Consider the following 14,685-nt stretch of genomic DNA (forward strand, 5'->3'; position numbering starts at 1 on the left):
CAAGGGTAAATTGAGATTTCCAGGAAAGGCTTGTCCCTGCGTGAGGACCTGCAGAGTCTGGGGAGGAGGGGAAACTGGCAGTGTGAGCATTCATACGCCACATGAAGTCTTAGCAGGGGGACATTCCACCCTGTCTTTCCCTCTCTTTCTAAACCCATCCTTCCAGAATCAGAGGTGGGGGGCAGGAACAGCGGGTTTAGAGCAGTACGAGGGGCCTCAGATTAATACAGAATTAAGCTATAAAACTCCCAACAAATGGGAAATGTTACAGGCCCGCGAAGGAAAGGTGTATTTCTTATTCTCTGGAACTTTCCACAGAAGGAAATATGTGAAATTCTATTCCAGTTTACAACCTCCTAAGGCAGCAAGCCAATGAAAAATGAAAATGTTCACAAAAGAAATTTAAATAAATAAACACGGCTGGAGATTTTCACCTTTGGACTAACACCAGCATTACCTAACAGGTTTCCCAAGAGGGGAACAGGTACTTATGTCTGAAACAATGCTTTGAAAGGAAGCTCTCTCTCCCTCAAACACTTCCTCTACAACTTCCACCCCAGGCCGAATCCTCCGACGCCCCTCTCTTCAACCTAGGTGCGAGCTGTCGATGACAGGTTTCACTTCTGATGAGGTGGCAGCCGCCTTTCTTAGGCCGGCTCGGGCCAAGGACGGCGGAGAGACTCACAGGAAGAGAGGGAGAAGTGGATAAAGAAAGAAAGAAAGAAAGAGAGAGAGAGTGAGTGAGTCAGCAGGCTTTGCGGTCACTTACAGGAGGCGGGATTGTGTCTCTTCTCCATAAATCACCTTCATGTTGACAGGATGGTGGTCCTCAAGTCACTCAGTCCGCCCCCGCCTCGTGACCCCACAGGTCACGACATCTCTCGGGGGGGGGGTGCACTCGACAGAAAGGGGTGCAGCCAGCTCCCAAGGAAGGCCACATTAGCCTCTGTTCACCCAGAACCTTTCATCCTTTAACACTTACAGCGCATCAAAGCAGAACAGTCTCTGTGTGTATGTGTGTGTGCGTGTCTGCGTGTGCGTCTACAGCACAGCTTGCGTGTGCTTGTGTCCGTGCATGTCTGTGTCCGTGCCTGCCTTTGATTGTGCCTGTGTGTGCATGCCTGTGTGAGTATGTGCACGCCGGCGCATGCTTGTGTGTGCATGTGTGTGTAGGACCCCGGTGACCCTTAAACAGGGTAGGGGTGTGTGCCTGTGTGTGTGTATGTCGGTGTGGGGCTCTCCATCCAGGTGGCCCAGGGTTAACCCCAGTTGACCCAGGCTCTGAGGCTGTCAGAGATCTCCTGGTGGCCTGGCTGTGTTGCTGGAACAATAGGCATGTCGATCATGTAACGGAGCCTCGCAGCTCTGCCGCAACAGGCTCAGCCTCCTTTCTGCCTCATTTCCTGGCATACAGATGCTTCCGGAGCATCTACAGGAGAGACAGTCGGAGGGTTCAAACAACGTCTGTCTCAAACAAGAGTACGGCATCGAATGCCATGGATACGTCACGACTCAAAAGACAAGAGCAGTTTCTTGCTCATGACTGACGTGACTATGCCGCGTGGGGAGAGGCATGATTGACTTTGTGGAAGCCAGGATGGGCAGGGGGACATGGGGACTTCCTCTGAAGGCTGAGACAGGCAGGCTCAGATGGCCTGGCGGTACGTGCAGTAGCCTCTCTCTCTGGAGCTATTTTAGTGTGTCCAGAATCGCTCCTGCGGCAGCTGACACAGAGAGGCAGAAGGTCACCTCGCCTCCCACCTCTCTCTCTCTCTCTCTCTCTCTCTCTCTCTCTCTCCTCTCTCTCTCTCTCTCCTCTCTCTCTCTCTCTCCTCTCTCTCTCTCTCTCTCCCACCTCCCTCTCTCTCTCTCTCTCTCTCCCACCTCCCTCTCTCTCTCTCTCTCTCTCTCTCTCTCTCTCTCTCTCTCTCTCTCTCTCTCTCTCTCTCTCTCTCTCTCTCTCCCACCTCCCTCTCTCTCTCTCTCTCTCTCTCTCTCTCTCTCTCTCCCACCTCCATCTCTCTCCGCTATCCTCTCTTTTCTCTCTTCATATCTCTCCCTCGCTCTCTCGTCTCTTTTTTTCTCTATTCATCTCTCTGTCTTTTCTCCCTCATCCCGACCCTCTCTGGGTCTTTCTCTCACACACTGCCTCCGTCTCTTCCTTCCACTCGTCTTTGTAGGAGACTCCTCCCGCTCCGACAGTGACAGATTAGACATTAAGCAGGGAGACTGCACTCAGAGCACCGCTGGCTTTGACATTTCCAGAGACAGTGTTAGAGATGACAAAGGATTTTTCATTCGGGGTTGGAGGATGACTTTGTTATGGTAACGCCGGGGGCACAATCCACAAGAGTGAAGGGCGAGTTTGTGACACGTCATACTGTGAGCCAACAAACAGAATTCAGTGTCCAGAACACGTTGCGGTTCGCAACTAACGGTTGTTTCAGTGGCGATGGATGGATCAAGAAAAGAGGAGATTAGACGGATATAGACTGTAGCCGTGACCCTTGCTAAACCACTGCCGTGGTCACAGAGTTCACAGGCATAAATATAGACTAGACAGGGAATTGTCGATAATCAACAACTGTTCTCTGTTTAGGACTCTTTACCTCCTAATTGCATTGTCACAAACATATATTTGGGATAGCACATACACACCACTTACCACAAAACTCTCCTAATTACGTACATTGAGCAAATAAAGCTGTTTACATGGGTGTGAATTGTATGCAACTTTGATCACGTAAACATTGTCTGTGCCCATAGTACACACCAAAGCATCAACAAACCATACAATTACGGAGAGATCAAGGAGCATGCATGCCTGCTTCTGCTCATATATGTGTGTGTGTTTGGGCATGTGTGTGTGTGTGTGTGTGTGTGTGTGTGTGTGTGTGTGTGTGTGTGAGCGTGTGTTTGTGTGTGTGTGTCCCACCATGTGTGTGTGTCACCACATGGCTTACGTAAACACAGACATCGAGGACTGGAGTGGCCAGAGCAGCAGAAACCAGAGCCTGTTCCTCCATGACTACAGGCCTTCGACCCAGCGACCTGTCCCAGCAAGGGGCTTCAGGCTTGGCCATGTAGGAGAGGAGCGTAGGGTGGAAGTCTGCGGCTCACAGGCGGTTCAGGATGACACAGCAGAAAAAGTCATCGGCTGACATTCTAATGGCTATTATCACAGTGCTATTTATTTATAGCCATCCGCTACTGTACATCGACTCGGATCCAAAAGATGAATGATTGCGTTCATGAGGTACAGGATTTACAAAAGTGCCAACTAAAGAATGTTCCTAAATGTGTTATTGATGGGTACTGTAAGTACTATAGATCGCTTCCAGTGCAATACACTTATGCACCCCCCTTTCTCCCTGGCTGTCTCTCTCTCTCTCTCTCTCTCTCTCTCTCTCTCTCTCTCTCTCTCTCTCTCTCTCTCTCTCTCTCTCTCTCTCTCTCTCTCTCTGTGTCTCTCCTCTCTCTCTGTCTTCTCTTACTGCAATAAAAAGAAGATCAGACATTCTGTGGGACTGAAGCTGTTGAATCATCAGCAGGGTTACGTGACTTAGGGGGCCCAATGGGAGGGCAAGTAGGGCAAAGTGTCTGTTTCTGTCAACACAAGCTACTTCTGAGGTCCAGACACTCGGTGAAATTCAAACACATTTTCCCATTTCCAAACACAGAGATTAAAGGCTTGAACACAATCTTTTATCTTATAAACAAGAGCTTTAAGCGAAATCCTCTCTGTGTTTTGTGTCGTGAGCGGTCCGTGAGTGACCACAACTACACCACAGCCTAAGACAATTGTATGGATCTGAATGGACCTCGAACAATGTCTGACACGTTGGCTGAAAGATGAGAATTTGCTTTATTCAGCGAAAGCCACTACAAAGATGCAGTCATGCCCCCTTTCCCCCACAAAGGCTTTCTGAAACCTCATTGGTTACTTCATCACGTCTTTGCCTCTTAAGTTGTTTCGCGAGTCTTTAAAGCTCAGACTTAAGAAAAGATGACAGTGTTTCCACAGCTTTGACCAGAGGAGTCACAACGCATTACGGTTTAGATGCAAGACACGCACAGTACGCATACAGTTAGAAGACTTCTTTTCAGCCTTAATGAATCACACTGAGTCAATCAAATCCATCTTGTTTTCAATCTGGTCCGAGTGTCCAAAAAAGTGTTGAAGTCTGAATTCATGGCCACGCCAGATGGTCAATGTATTTTCTATCAAGAGCTCATGGGGACTCTTAACTACTAATGCACCTCGCTTTGAGGGCTAGCCCGGCGCTAGATCACAGACACAAACGTGTCGAGTGTTTCGAGGGCTGGAGCTGTGAATGGCCTCTCGCTCCCCCCCCCCCATGACACCCTGGGCTCCTCTCGCCGCTCCTCCTGCCCTGAAGGAGTCCTCCCACCACAGAAACCCAGCGGATTAAGGCTCCGCGGCCCGCGTTCTCCAGAGGCGAACAGGGGGGCCCCCTCTTCCACTTTTCGATCTGCGATCCTTTTCTTCTCCTTTTGAGACGAGCAACAAAGGTGCCCCCAATCTCCCCCGGCTTGGCCTCCTCAGAGCGGACCCCCTCATAACCGAGGGGTTGCCCGACAGAAGAGGCTCTCCCTGCCAGCTCAAGTCTTTACATCGCAGGGATACTTGAATCCCCAACAATGATCGGAATGGAGTTATTTTAGCCCGGGCTTCAGTAGCTGAGGAGCCAGCGGAGAACAACAACGAGCTGACACTGTCAGATTGTAGTAAATCCCAGGTTTGTATTGGGCCCTGTGAGGTTCCCCTACCGCAGTCTCCCCTGCAGCCTCCTGTGCGGTTGGCTTCAGTAGCCTGATATTTCTCAAATATTTGCTTTCGAGTCTCAGATTTGTGCTGCGAAATATTGTCTTTACATCTCGTACTTGATCTGGTGTTTGGGCGTCCGGGGCCACAGCTAAGTCCCCTCTCTCCGGTGTCTTGAGCAGAGCTAAATAGTGTGTGGGCAGACTGACAGGGAGTGGTGTAGTCCACACTGAAGAGGATATGAAGTTTTATTAAGGCCCCACAGTATAAATATCACTAAACCTGTTCCTGGCCCACAACGGCATTACATCAGCTCCTAGAAATAGCGTCCCTTCGCTCGGTCTTGGCCTTCCTCACACGCCAGACTGATAGAGAGCAGCAGACACCTCAAGGCCTGGCTAATGTTTACAGCGGATCCTTTCGGAGCACCAAAACAAGTCAAGCACCACTCCAGAGCTCTCGTGTCATGTCAGCCTTTATGGGTCATTAAGTCACCGTTGAGGGGGGTTGAAAATAATTAACAAAACCATTGGCAACAGTAACCCCCCCCCCTCCCTCCCCTCCCTTCTATTTCGGAAGTGTTTGCCAAAACCTGTCTCATTCCTGGGTTGCTGTGTGGAGAAAACTGAGGTCTTTGTCATTCATGGGAGATAAAGAATAAAAATACAACTTCTCACGGGTACACGTCACCTTCGGACACAGGTGTCGTGGTGAGAGGACTGAGAGGGGAGGCGGCGCAGTACAACAGGGGACTTTGTTACTCTGCCGATAACGCAGCAACACCCTTTCTCCACGGTGACATCATCCAGATGAGATGTTCTCATCCACTGTCCTGTCCTCCCACTGCCAGAGAGACAAGGCGGGTGTTCAGGACAAGGGTTATGCAGGAACCGACATCTTCCATCCAGGTGGTTGTTTTTTTTTTTTGTAGGAGTTGTCCAAGTTACTTCAACAGAGCAGTCACTCACTGTCTGAAGCATTACAGTTAGGTCCATAAATATTTGGACATTGACACAATTTTCATCATTTTGTCTCTGTATACCACCACAATGGATTTGAAATGAAACAATCAAGATGTGCTTTAAGTGCAGACTTTCAGCTTTAATTTCAGTGTATTTACATCCAAATCAGGTGAACGGTGTAGGAATTACAATACATTTTATATGTGGCCCCCCCCTTTTTAAGAGACCAAAAGTAATTGGACAATTGGCTGCTCAGCTGTTCCATGGCCAGGTGTATGTTATTCCCTCATGGGAGTTCGTTATTTCATTGACAAGGAGCAGATAAAAGGTCTAGAGTTCATTTCAAGTATGGTATTTGTGTTTGGAATCTGTTGCTGTCAACTCTCAATATGAAGTCCAAAGAGCTGTCATTAGGTGTGGCTCAATCAACTGTTTGGTACATTCTTAAAAATAAAGAACGCACTGGTGAGCTCAGCAACACCAAAAGACCCGGAAGACCACGGAAAACAACTGTGGTGGATGACAGAAGAATTATTTCCCTGGTGAAGAAAAACCCCTTCACAACAGTTGGCCAGATCAAGAACACTCTCCAGGAGGTAGGCGTATCTGTGTCAAAGTCAAAAATTAAGAGAAGACTTCACCAGAGTAAATACAGAGGGTTCACCACAAGATGTAAACCATTGGTGAGTCTCAAAAACAGGAAGACCAGATTAGAGTTTGCCAAAAAACATCTAAAAGAGCCTGTACAGTTCTGGAACAACATCCTATGGACAGATGAGACCAAGATCAACTTGTACCAGAATGATGGGAAGAGAAGAGTATGGAGAAGGGAAGGAACTGCTCATGATCCAAAGCATACCACCTCATCAGTGAAGCATGGTGGAGGTAGTGTTATGGCGTGGGCATGTATGGCTGCCAATGGAACTGGTTCCCTTGTATTTATCGATGATGTGACTGCTGACAAAAGCAGTAGGATGAATTCTGAAGTGTTTATGGCAATATTATCTGCTCAGATTCAGCCAAATGCTTCAGAACTCATAGGACGGCGCTTCACAGTGCAGATGGACAATGACCCGAAGCATACTGCGAAAGCAACCAAAGAGTTTTTTAAGGCAAAGAAGTGGAATGTTCTGCAATGGCCAAGTCAATCACCTGACCTAAATCCAATTGAGCATGCATTTCACTTGCTAAAGACAAAACTGAAGGGAAAATGCCCCAAGAACAAGCAGGAACTGAAGACAGTTGCAGTAGAGGCCTGGCAGAGCATCACCAGGGACGAAACCCAGCGTCTGGTGATGTCTATGGGTTCCAGACTTCAGGCTGTCATTGACTGCAAAGGATTTGCAACCAAGTATTAAAAGTGACAATTAGATTTATGATTATGTTAGTTTGTCCAATTATTTTTGGTCCCTTAAAAAGGGGGGGGCCACATATAAAATGTGTTGTAATTCCTACACCGTTCACCTGATTTGGATGTAAATACCCTGAAATTAAAGCACATCTTGATTGTTTCATTTCAAATCCATTGTGGTGGTATACAGAGCCAAAATGATGAAAATTGTGTCAATGTCCAAATATTCATGGACCTAACTGTATGTGGTGAGCGGCATGGAAAGGACATTGTAAAAAAGGATAAAACGTCATATGTTCGATTCACGTGTCCATCTTCAAGACCGAACGACAGAGAGAGAGAGAATGAGACATGTTTATGGTTGGAGAGTGAGGGGGGTGGAGGGGTGGGGGGGGGGGTGGAGAGTGGACATCAAAGGCGAGGAATATAAAGGGAAGCAGCATGAGATGACAGGAAGGACCAAGCTGGAATTCCGAGCCACGCTGGGACTTGGATCAAGGCCAGTGGGGTACTGTAGCGAAGGACCTGCGGACTTTACTGGCCTTTAGTGGCACTCTGTCTCTCCTGGACCCTGACCGCAACCCAACCGCACGCCAACCTCAGACACAACCAGGTCTAAAGAGCCCACACACTCAAACAGATTCCCCCGCCATCGTGCTCAGCTAGCACGTGCGGATGAGTCTATGCAACTCTCAAACTTTGTTTTCTTGGACTTCCAGCAGGTGAAACTTACCAGAAAAACGATGGCAACTCTAGTCAATAAAGTACAGCCCTAAGGAAAATCCTGCGTACATTCCGTGGGAATTTGTTCGTTGACAATCCAATTTCTCGATTCAATCACGCGCAATTGCGTTTTAGAGGTCTCTGCTCAACTTCAGCTGACTACATAAAAACAATTCCGGGCTGGAGCCGACAATGTCTGAGCCCCAGAGCTATGACAGCACCTCCCCATTTGTGAACACACAATAAACAAACCCGAGCAGACGTTAAATAAATGCTGGGTCGGAGAGAAAACAAACAGAAAAGGCCTACTGTAGCTAAGATGCTATCAGGTACAGTTTCCTTGCAGGCTGTTTAAAATATCTGTCTGTTGACGGCCCACACCTGTCCAGAGAGTGGGCTCTATGTGTAGTCCAACACCACTGGGTCTGCCTAAAAAAGCATCGCAGAAGTTGTATTTCTCCTGGTTTTCTTATGCTGAGAGCATTGTATTGTTGTGCTGAAATGCTAATGAGGCCTGGTTAATTATAAAACTAGTGACATCCACTCAAAAGAATGCCCATATCCTTGTGGTCAAGATCCCAACGACCCAGATGTCATACCGAGGCGCATATAGGCAGCATATTTATAACCTCCCTTGTTAGAAGAGGCTCAGAACAGTGTGAGAGCTCCAGCAGTACAAGGGTACACAGTCAGCAGGAACTCCTATCAGTTTCGTAAAGGAGCCACCTGTAAGACAGTGTCTGGGACAGGACAGGACAACACCACCCGCTCCACCGCCGCCGCATGGGGTCACCCCCCTACCGTCACCACCCCTCGACCCCCACCCCGACCGCCCTCCCAGAGCAGAGCACCGTGAAGGACGTCCAGTCCTCCAGGTCAGCTCTGTCCCCTCCCTCCCCTCTGCAGCAGTCTGCAATGCTGAGAATGACCAGTAAACAGTGAAACAGAAGGGGTCAGGTTTCTCTCCCCCACACCCACCCCCCACTCTGCTACCCTCCCCCCCCCCCCCCCCTGCGCCTACTCTCCTGTGTGTGGAGTTAAAAATACCTCCCTGGATGAACATGTAGACAGCTCTCCTCCTGTAGGCGGCCAAGGAGGAGCGTTGAGGAGCATGGAGGGGGCGCGCAATGGGAACCAGATGGCTTCTTCTTAATAAATAGTATGTGTTTGCCCAGTGCTATGTACATGTGCATGGGATTGTACGTGAGTGTCTGTCTGTCGACGGGGGAGAGAGTACGAGAGAGGGACGGCGAGCGGGGGAGAGAGAGAGAGAGACACTAAGAGAGAGTGAGGGAGAGAGCGAAAAAGAGAGAGCGGGAGAGAACACCACGGTAACAGCAGAGAGAGTACAGTGATCGCATCAGTCCATCCAGTGATCTGATCCACACACCACTCTTCTATCAGCTCTGATGAGTACTGCAGGCCTCCTGCCCTCCCTCCTTCTCCTCCCCTCCTCCTCTACCCCTCTGCTCCCCCTCCTGCTCCCTTCCTCTTTATCTCCCCCTCCTCCACCCTTCCTCCTCATCCACCTCTCTTCCCCCTCCTAATACCCCCCTCCTTCTCTCTTCTCCCCCCCCCTCCTCTTCCTCTCCTCCTCCTCCCCTCCTCCTCTCTTCTCCCTCCCTCCCCCCTCCTCCTCTCTCTCTCCTCCTCCTCTCTTCTCCCTCCCCACCTCTCCTCTCCCTCTCATCCTCCTCTCCTCCTCTCTTGTCCCTCCCTCCCCACCTCTCCTCTCCCTCTCCCTCTCCCTCTCCTCCTTCTCCTCCTCTCCTCCTCCTCTCCCTCTCCTCCTCCTCCTCCTCCTCCTCCTCCTTCTCCTCCTCCTCCTCCTCCTCCTCTCCTCCTCCTCCTCTCTCTCTCTCCTCCTCCTCCTCTCCTCCTCATCCTCCTGGAGCGCTTGCCTCATGTTTCTCCTCTCTGGAACACTGTTGTTTAGCTTGGACTCCCGGTGTGACTCTAACTCCATGATCCCATTTTGGGCTCTTTTTGGCTCTTTTGAACGGAGCCAGGGAGATGAGAGACTGGGCCATTTGATCCTTGGCCCCCCGCCCTGTCCTAACCCCACCCCCCCACACCTCCCCCACACTCCTCCCCCTGTCCTACCCCCACCCCCCCACCCCTCCCCCACACTCCTCCCCCTGTCCTACCCCCACCCCCCCACCCCTCCCCCACACTCCTCCCCCTGTCCTACTCCCACCCCCCCACACCTCCCCCACACTCCTCCCCCTGTCCTACCCCCACCCCCCCACACCTCCCCCACACTCCTCCCCCTGTCCTACCCCCACCCCCCACACCTCCCCCACACTCCTCCCCCTGTCCTACCCCCACCCCCCACACCTCCCCCACACTCCTCCCCCTGTCCTACCCCCACCCCCCCACACCTCCCCCACACTCCTCCCCCTGTCCTACCCCCACCCCCCCACACCTCCCCCACACTCCTCCCCCTGTCCTACCCCCACCCCCTCACACCTCCCCCACACTCCTCCCCCTGTCCTACCCCCACCACCCCACACCTCCCCCACACTCCTCCCCCCGTCCCGCGGGCTCCCCATTACAGGCATGTTTTTTAATTACCCCTCAGAAGGCCTCACTCTCTGTTGACACTGGGACAGGCTCTGATAGTTGATGTGATGGCTGGTATGTGAGTACACAGCCGCGTGGTGACCCTGGGGGTCTGCCTGCTACGTGGTACTGTAGCGAGGACTGATCCTGGGAGGGAGTTCGAACGGGGAGGAGGGGGCTGTGTTTACCTCATGAGGATTGCATGAACGTCCAATTAACGTCAAGAAGCTGACAGTGAAAGGATTTGGGATGTTGCGGTGGGTTCCCTCAGTCCCCTCAGTCCGTGATCACTGGGTGAGGTAGGCAGACTTTGTGGCACCACCCTGGGTCACCTCGGGTTTGGTGCCGGCCGACCATTTTGACAGCACAGTCTCTCTGGGATCCTTCAGAGCATCAGAGATGTTCTGCATGTGCGCTGACGGGGGCCCTGATGAGTCAGAGCAGAGCTGGCTGAGCGAATGGAAAATACTCTTCCTGGGAACTCAGAGGTAACTGCAGGTGATGATCTTGCTGTCTTAAGTTATTGCTCTGACAACCCCACACGTAGACAAGCGCATGTAAATGCACACACACACACACACACATACACACTCTTACGTGTACACACACACAGTACGCAGGTAACAAGTCTACAGCTAATCCTTTCTAAAAGAGTAATGGTGGCCATTTCCATTTCCTGCCCCCCCTCCCACTTCCACCCTGCATACACACACACATAAACACACCACGCACACACTCACACGTTTCCTTTGGCCTGCGTGTGAACACGGTTTGCCAGAAGTCAGAAGACCAAAGCTGCTCTAATTTTAACTCTTAAGTGTTGTTTACAGAGCAAGGAGACAGAAGAAATCATTATTGAAGATTTACAGCACACTGTCCCATTTTAGAAACACAACCTGAAGACCAAAAAGCAACCCATTTTCACACAGAGTCATAAGGCCCTCAAGAGCATGGCGTGCACACGCAACAATTGTTCTGTGTACATGCTCAAAAAAAGAGATGCAACACACAGTATCGCATCAGGTTCAATGGAGTCGTGACCTGATCTCTATCCATTCAGTAACAGCTCATTACCGTCAAAAGAGACAAAATCCTCCACAAACCTGTCACCTATAATTAAATCTGCTATTCTTCAACTGGGATTACTGTGTTGATAGACAAGGCTTCTCCAACACATGCTGCAGTAGGCTTTAGCCTGGGCTGCTGCTGCATTTTGGGAGTAATCACCACCACAGAGCTCTCTCCACTGTTGTGGAGGTTACAGTCCCGAAACAGTGCTAGACAAGCTACAGTACAGTACAAAGGGACTGGAAATATCCCTAACCAGCAGCACAACCTAACAGTCTGTGGGGATGGGGTTCACAGAATATAGCTGTAAATCATAGCCTTCATCCAGAGCTAGCGAGTTGAGCTTTTCCTAACATATGACACATCTCTAACTGAAAACAAAAACAGCCTGCCAACGTTTGTTTGCCCTGTCTGTGTTCATTATTGGTACTCAACGGGGGATGAAGAGGATACTTTCAGACCAAAGTTTATTTAGACAATGGCATTCGATTTTGTTGGTCAAACAAGCCAAGTTGGTTAAACAGAGACCAAACCAACACAATGGTCACTTTCAGTATTAAACAGGCATACCATACAATTATAAAGAACCTAAACAAATACATTAAAAGAGGCGCCGAGGACCAGGGCAAAGTACAGTAAGACTGCAGATTGGGTTGATAGACTCAGCATGGAGCTACAACCCGTTTGTTTAGAGTCTGGCCGTGTTTGGGGACACTGGCACGGTTCGAGTAAGCCATCCCTTCATTCCTAGGTGATATGGCCGGTTGTAAAAGTCATTAGAAGTCCATTTGTAGCTGTGGAGAACAGTGACAAACCGGGTCAGTAGACTGGGACCACACTCTGAGCAGACAGCACTCACAGACTAATAGCCAGAACAGACTTGTTAGGACGTTTAAGGGCCCAGAGAACCCAGGCGGCCCAACTCCCTGATTAGAACGAATCGCTGTGTCAGAGTTGGATCAGTAAAGAACAGTTTAATAAAGCATTAGCTCATTGGGATAACACTTTTCCTTAGTCCCAAGGCTCTGCTGCATAGGTTCCCCTGGCTCTGCAGGGCCATGTGTTTGTGTGTGCTAATGACTATGATTACCAAGCCTGGATTAGGTCTTGTCAAAAACCCTGTGGTTTACAAGACACACACACGCATACTACACACACACACACACACACACACTCAGACATGACCTCTCAGCTCTGAAAATTTGCCATCTGATGAAGATTGGTGTTTTTCCCCCGCGGTAAAGAAACCATAAGCAAAGTTGTGTACATTACCACTCATCTAAATCTTCCTGAAATATACCAACGGGCTTTCCCACTAAACAGGGCTAAATGACAGAGATTACGCACAGGGCTTTAACCAACACATCAGTCTTGTTTAGGAGGGGACACTGGCATAAACAAAATGTATATAAACAGCTCAGGCTCGCCTGAACACACACTAAGCCCCAGATTTCTGTTTGCATGGCTCATTTAGAAGGAGATGAGGATGAGTTGAAAGGTGAACGTGGGGAGGTGTGTGTGTGTGTGTGGGGGGGGGGGGGGGGGGGTTGAGTGTAGGGAGGTGACCGATCGTCAGCCGCGGCACAGCCCATCTTCAGGACGTTAATGGTCACAACTTCCATCGCCCTAATTCCCCTCCAGGCGGATCCATCTACTCAGCTCCATCCTCCTATCTCCCCCCACCGGCGCAAGCTCCTTCTGGGCCTGTCGCACCAGGAGGGTCGTGACTTCTGGGCTCCCCAGAGGCCTTGTGGACAGGAGTGTTCAACTCATCGTCGTCGCGTCGAGCTTCTCCGTACATCTTTTCCTGAGGCTTGTCCCAGGGTGAGGTGGGGGTGGGGGTGGAGGGGGGGGGGTAGTGGGGGGGAGGCAGAACAGGGGAAGCCTTGTCTCCTTACATAACTCATTAGAGGGAAAACAAACCATGGACCCCAGTCTGTCTCCAAAGCCCTGACAACAGCAGCAAACCTTGACAATGAAAAGGGGGACTCTGGGCAGGAGCAGGGTTGGTGTCACCAGAGAGCAGCGAGGGTGGAGGTAGCGACGGACGGATGAGGTGTTCGAGGCGACGCCCGGGCTGGGACTGGCGAGCAAGATAGCATTCGTCTTGAATGAGTAGGGGGGGAGGGGGACTGTAAGGAGACCAGCTCAGCCTCCAGCTGACTTCAGTCACACATGCAGTAATTCTACACATGGGGGATATGGGGTAAGCCCTTCAGTCAGGAGGAATTAGGCTCAAGCGTCTGGACATGGTTCAGTAACGGGGAACACCTCAACCTGGAGCAGTTGAATCAGCCAATGCCGACTGTCACCGACAGCCACTTTGTGAGGGACAACAGGTGGTTGTCAACTTAGAGAGAGGTGGGTCATCATCCACTTAGAGCCAGGCGCGCAATCTGTCCCCTCCTCCCCCTCCGCTACCCTGCTACAAGAGAAAGGGCCAGAATAGAGTAGAGTGGAAGAGCAGTCCGTGACTTTGTCCTTTGACTCTACTTCCTTGTTCAGACTAAGGGTAGCGTTGATATAAACAAACAAGCTAATAGGGGTAGCTGTTGATTGTAAGAGAACCATGTACACTGCTTCACCAGGTCGGGTCTGTGGCATTTTGCCTTTTTAGAGAGAGATGGGAGGATTGAAAAGCAAGAGGTAATGAAGAAAGAAAGAAAGAAAGAAAGAAAGGAAGAAAGGAAGGAAGGAAGAAAATAATTCAGGAAGAAAGGAAAAAAGGAAGGAAGGAAGGAAGAAAACATTAAAAGTATCTCAGTGAGATGGGGACTTTTCACTCTCTCTTCTTGAAAATTACAGACAATAAAATACCCCAGCTTGAAGCCATCTTTCAGGACAACAGGTTTTGTTTTACAACATGCAGATATGTTAGCATTCTGTTAAGCTCGAGGATAAACTGTAATCATAATAATATATTATCCCATATTGAATTACAAAGTCAAAGACAAATTTGAAAGAGATAGAGTTCAGTGACATAAATCCTCATTGAAATCAACAAGTGCCAACAAGGCCTCCACAGGTTCAGCAGAGGAGCCCTTTCTCTCTTGTTTCTCATGTCTTGCCAATAGCTGAAAGTGTTTTCCAGAGCAGAAAAAGAAGAAAAATCCAGTGGAGTTTCCAAACCTTTCCATTACGCATATAACACAATGTAGGGACTGGCCAGTCCAAGAGATCATCCTCCAACAACAGTGATGTCACACAGCCGAAGTCTGTCACCCAATGTGGTA

This window comes from Osmerus eperlanus, chromosome 7 (assembly GCF_963692335.1).
Source record: "Osmerus eperlanus chromosome 7, fOsmEpe2.1, whole genome shotgun sequence".
Classification (NCBI taxonomy): Eukaryota; Metazoa; Chordata; class Actinopteri; order Osmeriformes; family Osmeridae; genus Osmerus; species Osmerus eperlanus.